This window comes from Sturnus vulgaris, chromosome 20 (genome assembly GCF_052056855.1).
Source record: "Sturnus vulgaris isolate bStuVul1 chromosome 20, bStuVul1.hap1, whole genome shotgun sequence".
Taxonomy (NCBI): Eukaryota; Metazoa; Chordata; class Aves; order Passeriformes; family Sturnidae; genus Sturnus; species Sturnus vulgaris.
This window is the reverse complement of record NC_142262.1, coordinates 9,518,056-9,524,131: the sequence shown is the minus strand read 5'-3', so window position 1 is coordinate 9,524,131 and position 6,076 is coordinate 9,518,056. Positions and strand designations below refer to the sequence as shown.

The 6,076-nt window shown below is 52.0% G+C and overlaps 1 long non-coding RNA gene across 1 annotated transcript in view; it reads right to left on the bottom strand.

Moving 5' to 3' along the window:
• Positions 1-6,076, bottom strand: part of LOC148221594 (uncharacterized) — a 77,829-nt gene that overhangs the window by 66,756 nt on the left and 4,997 nt on the right. The window lies entirely within an intron of this gene.

Sequence of the window (6,076 nt, the reverse complement as noted above, 5' to 3'; positions counted from 1 at the left end):
TGTGTCCCTCTGTCCGTGTGTCCGTGTGTCCGTGTGTCCGTGTGTCCCTCTGTCCGTGTGTCCGTGTGTCCGTGCCCGCGGGCTGGCAGGACGCGGCGGGAGCGCTGCCAGGTGCAGCTGCGTCAGTGCGGCGCGAGGGGGCGCTGTGGAACCGCCGGCCCGCAGGGAGGGCGGAGTGCGGGAGGTACAGGGGACACAGGGGACACAGGGGTACAGGGGACACAGGGGACACAGGGGACACAGGGGATACAGGGGACACAGGGGACACAGGGGTACAGGGGACACAGGGGACACAGGGGACACAGGGGACACAGGGGTACAGGGGATACAGGGGTACAGGGGATACAGGGGACACAGGGGACACAGGGGTACAGGGGATACAGGGGTACAGGGGATACAGGGGACACAGGGGACACAGGGGTACAGGGGACACAGGGGTACAGGGGACACAGGGGTACAGGGGACACAGGGGACACAGGGGACACAGGGGACACAGGGGTACAGGGGATACAGGGGTACAGGGGATACAGGGGACACAGGGGTACAGGGGATACAGGGGTACAGGGGATACAGGGGACACAGGGGACACAGGGGTACAGGGGATACAGGGGTACAGGGGATACAGGGGACACAGGGGACACAGGGGTACAGGGGATACAGGGGATACAGGGGTACAGGGGACACAGGGGTACAGGGGACACAGGGGTACAGGGGACACAGGGGACACAGGGGACACAGGGGTACAGGGGATACAGGGGATACAGGGGTACAGGGGATACAGGGGACACAGGGGACACAGGGGTACAGGGGATACAGGGGACACAGGGGACACAGGGGACACAGGGGTACAGGGGATACAGGGGTACAGGGGATACAGGGGACACAGGGGTACAGGGGATACAGGGGTACAGGGGATACAGGGGACACAGGGGACACAGGGGTACAGGGGATACAGGGGACACAGGGGATACAGGGGACACAGGGGACACAGGGGTACAGGGGATACAGGGGATACAGGGGTACAGGGGATACAGGGGACACAGGGGTACAGGGGACACAGGGGTACAGGGGACACAGGGGACACAGGGGTACAGGGGACTCAGGGGACACAGGGGATACAGGGGATACAGGGGTACAGGGGATACAGGGGTACAGGGGACACAGGGGACACAGGGGATACAGGGGACACAGGGGACACAGGGGTACAGGGGATACAGGGGATACAGGGGTACAGGGGATACAGGGGACACAGGGGACACAGGGGTACAGGGGATACAGGGGTACAGGGGATACAGGGGACACAGGGGACACAGGGGACACAGGGGATACAGGGGTACAGGGGACACAGGGGACACAGGGGTACAGGGGATACAGGGGATACAGGGGATATAGGGGTACAGGGGGTATAGGGGATACAGGGGATACACGGATACAGGGTGTGAGGGGTGTGCGGGGTACAGAGGGTACAGGAGGTACAGGGGTACAGGATGTGCGTGGTGCAGGGGATCAGGGTGCGCGGACTGAGGGGTTCGGTGTGCAAGAGGTGCGGTGTGCAGGGTGCGGGGGATGCGAGGTGTGGTTTGTGCGTGGTGTGGGATGTGCGTGGTGTGGGATGTGCGGGGTGTGGGATGTGCGGGGTGTGTGGGATGTGTGGGATGTGCGGGGTGTGGGATGTGCGGGGTGTGGGATGTGTGGGATGTGCGGGGTGTGGGATGTGCGGGGTGTGTGGGATGTGCGGGATGTGCGGGGTGTGTGGGATGTGTGGGATGTGCGGAGTGTGGGATGTGCGGGGTGTGGGATGTGTGGGATGTGCGGGGTGTGGGATGTGCGGGGTGTGTGGGATGTGCGGGGTGTGTGGGATGTGTGGGATGTGCGGGATGTGGGATGTGCCCCCGATACGCCGTTGCTGAGCTGCTCCTTGTCCCGGAGAGGACGCCGTGTTGGGAGCACATGGTCATCTCCGGAGGCTCCCTGTGGTGTCTGTGGAAACGCTCCCGCACTGGGACAGGTGATCCCACACGGGATCCTCCCCGCTGCCGGCAGGTGTGCCAAGGCACAGGGCTGGCTCCCGGCCGTGCTCGTGCTGGGCTGTGCTCAGCCGGGTGACCCAAGGGACAGCCAGTAGCTCTGGCTGCTCTCCTCACCCCCAGTTTTGTCCCCAGTGCCATCACCCCACACCTGCTGGTCACCCAGCCAAAGTTCCTGCCTCCTCCCTGTACATCCAGCACTCTGTGTCCCTTCTTCCCATGTCATCCCTTTCTCCTCTTTTGTGTATTCATCTGCTTAAGTTGCTCCCATACGTTGTTTTCCATTTAGGTTTCTGTCATCTTTGTCCTGTGTTTCATACCCTGTCATCACAGCTGGCTGCTGCCCATGCTCCTGACTGGCCATTCATCCTCCTGTTCACATTTGGGGTCCTTTGTGCCAGTCAGAACTCCCTGGCACTTTGTTTGCTGTCCCGTTGGACAGTGCTCTGCCATCAAGCAATGCTCTGTCTGTCAAGCTGACCAAAACCATCTCATTGTTTCATTCCCCAGCTCCATGGCTACCTGCCATCCCTGGCAGTGGCTGGCCTGCGCTGTCAGAGATGGATGTGGGCAGGCTGGTCACAAACACAGCAGTCAGTGACTGCAGCAGTCGCTGTGTCCAGCCCCCAGGTGCAGGTCCTGCCCACGCTCTCACATGACCCCACGCAGTTCTCATTGCACAGCTGCACGTCAGGGCTGCGCCTGCCCCAGCCAACAAACAGTGCTGTGATAAGCACAGGGCTAGCTGACAAATCAGTAGATTAGCAGCGTTTATCCTTTTGTTAAACACAAACCTATTTCTACATAAAGGAAGAAAAACCTGAAAGAATGAGAAACAGCTCTTGCATGGGAGTTCAGTTCTGCAGGAGTGTTCTTAGGGCTATTTTTTGCTCTGTTATGATGATGGCTGAAATCATATTTCTAAAGCTGAAAGAAAAGCCTTTGTCTGAATAATGCTTTGTATTCCCAGAAGTTTCCTGATGTGCTTTGTAGTTGTCATCAGATCTACAGAGCCCTCTGAGTCCTTTGCTTGCCCCTCAAAAAAAAGTGTGGAAAGCTGGAAGGAAGTTGAAATGATATCACCACTAGGTTTATAAAATGAACTTTATTTATTTCTTTATGAACAAGTAATGTACTATTTCTCATTTAGTCAAACCAGAAGTAACATGAAATATAAATATCTTCTCTACTAGGAAATAAAAAAAGGACAAGACTCTTTATTTTAGAACATTAACAAAGTAGCTGATTAAGAGAGATGAAGCTGTGTCCTATCTCAGTGTGTCCGAAGGATAATTCTTGCTACTTTGCCTATCTGCAAAGGAGGATTTTTAATCAAAAGGAGGATTAAAATGCTGATTTAAAGCCACACCATGCACACACGGATCTCATCCCCTCTAGGCATGGTGCCTGCTCCTCCTTTGAGGTCCTGGGGGAACGGATAGCAGTGGGATTCATTCCAGTGGCCTACAAGATTCTCTTTCAAGCCCGTAGGAAAAATGTAATTTGTGCTGAGAGTTAACAGCCCCTTTGCTTAAGTCTGTGACTGACATCAGAACTTTCTGCAGAAAACTCAGATTTCTCAGGTAGAAATGCTGCTCCCATTTACTTGTATTAGCATCACACTCAGCACAAGAGGACCCAGGGTTTGACCCTTTTCAATCACATGATAAATTTGGTCTAATTCACCTCCTATATTTGTTCTGTGAAAAATACAACCTCTTTTATTTTTTTCAACCTGGGACAAAACAACTTCACATATTAGGGGAAACTGGGGACTGACTGTAGAGTGCAGCCCTGCAGTAAAGGCCTTGGGATTCTCGTGGAAAACAAGCTGGACCTGTGTCAGCAGTGCTCCCCTGCAGCAGCAACACCCACCAGTCATGGGACTGCGTTAGCCAGTGGTCAGCAAGGGCAGGGATGTGGTCATTCCCTCCTGCCTGGCTCTGGGGAGGCTGCATCTGCAATACTCTGGGCAGTTTTTAAACACACTCCGCCCATTGTACGGGAGATGCTGACTGCTGGAGAGGCTCCAACACAGCCCCAGGGTCAGCAGGAGAGTGTGCTGAGTGAGGAGATGAGATGGGAATTAGGCTGGTTTGGCCTGCAGAAGGGAAGGCTGGGGGATCTCATTGCAGGGATGCTGCTGCAAGGGAGGGAGAAGAATTCCAACACATCCAAGCTTTTCCTGCACGTGCACAGTGAAACAACAAGTGGCAATGGTCTCATGTTGCCAACCAGCAAAATCTTTTCTCAACAAAGGGAGCACTTCATCTGCAACACCCATGAGAGTGCTGCAGCCTTGGGACAGGCTGCCCAAGGAGGTTGTAGAATCTCCATCCTTGGGATTTCCAGGATATATATGGACAACACCCTGCAGTGACTTTATCCAGCTTTGAAGTTAGCCCTGTTTGGAGTAGGAAATAGAATTTCAATGCACATTTTTCACTGACTCAGCTGAACTCACTAATCTAGCAGGAAGGAAGTTGCATTCTGCAGTTTGAGAACTGATCAATTCACTGGAAAAGTTGAGAAGCACAGAGCTGGTACCGAGAAAAATTTCAAAATCTGAGAATAAAATTTCTAATTGAATTCTAGTCCAATTGAAAATATGTGTTTATGGTATTTTTTGTATCTGTGGTTTACATATCTGGAATTTTCTTATTATTACATTATGAGGATATGTCACCAGTTGTTTTAAACTTTCTTGATCATCTTAATCTTCATTCCTCAGACAGTTTCCTTTCTGGGTCATTGCAATATAAGAACCCTGAAATCTTTTACTTCTACAGTGTTGGACAAGGTGCCACAAACTAGAACCTTCCCCACTAGTCAGAGAAGCTCTTAATCTTCAAAAACTCTTCCTTCTGAATTCATTCTGGCTACAGGAGACTGTCTGATAAAATCCTCTGGATATTTTCTTCCTTTCAGCTCTTTCCTGAGTACCCAAACCTCACTAGATATTTGAAGAGAAGACTATCTGCCCCAGATAGTCCCTACAGCTTTCAGGGAGTTTTGGGCAGCTCCAGCTCCAGGTGAAGTTTGCAGGGGGCCAGGAACAGTGACCCTGCTTTCTTCCACTCACCTACTGCTGTTGGCAGAGGAGTAGAGTAGCCTGGAAATACAAGAAAAGGGACTGGAGAGAATAATCTGTGGGGGCTCAGAAGAATATATACAGGAGATGGAAGAGTCACTGGTAACATCCTCATTGGAAAGTGGAGTGAGAAGTTGGTCCCAGTGAGCAGGGCTGTCAGAGGCAAGCAGTGGATGTGTGATGCCCACTGACAGCGTGCTGCCAACCTGCTGTTTGTAAACGTGTACCAGCAACAGCAGATTTTAAAGATTAAAGCTGTCAAGGGAAAATTAATGCCGAGTTTTTCCAAGAATTTATGTGATTGGATCTTCAATACTCCTCAGGATGAACATAGTTCTTGCCTAATTCTTCGAGACTTTCCTGTATGAGTCATTGTTCATGGCAGAATAGCAGCTTTATACACAGATGGTTGTAGAACAGAGGCACCATTGAGAAGCAAACACTGAGACATCTATGTCCTGCAGATACAGGCACACACACACACAGATCAACAGCTTCATCCACAGAAAGCAGTCAGTCCTGCTCAGTGTGTTCAGGCAGAATCTCCACTCACACGACACAAGAAATCCCTGATGGAATTCGAGTAATGAGCAATTCATGCTGAAGAGGAAAGCTTAGTGTCAGGGAAATATCAATGTCCAAGCTAGCACACCCGGAGGGAGTGTGGCCAGAGGGCTGCCTAGCTGGATTGTTCTCCTTAGCTGGCCAGAAGCCTAGTTCTCCATGGGCTCAAAAGAGAAGATCAGACGCTCTGGGATCCAGCAAGCTGTTGTAGATTATCTGGCAAGCCCAAATCATACCACCAAGATTGATACTAAGCCAGAGAGAAGGACATTTGAAGGAAAGTTTGAGTGCTTTCATCAGTCCTCTTGGGAAATTTTCCTGTTTTTCCAGTGCCTCTCCATGTAATCTTTGAGAAGTCCCTCAGGACCTTTAAAGTAGGTTCATGCCCACGTCT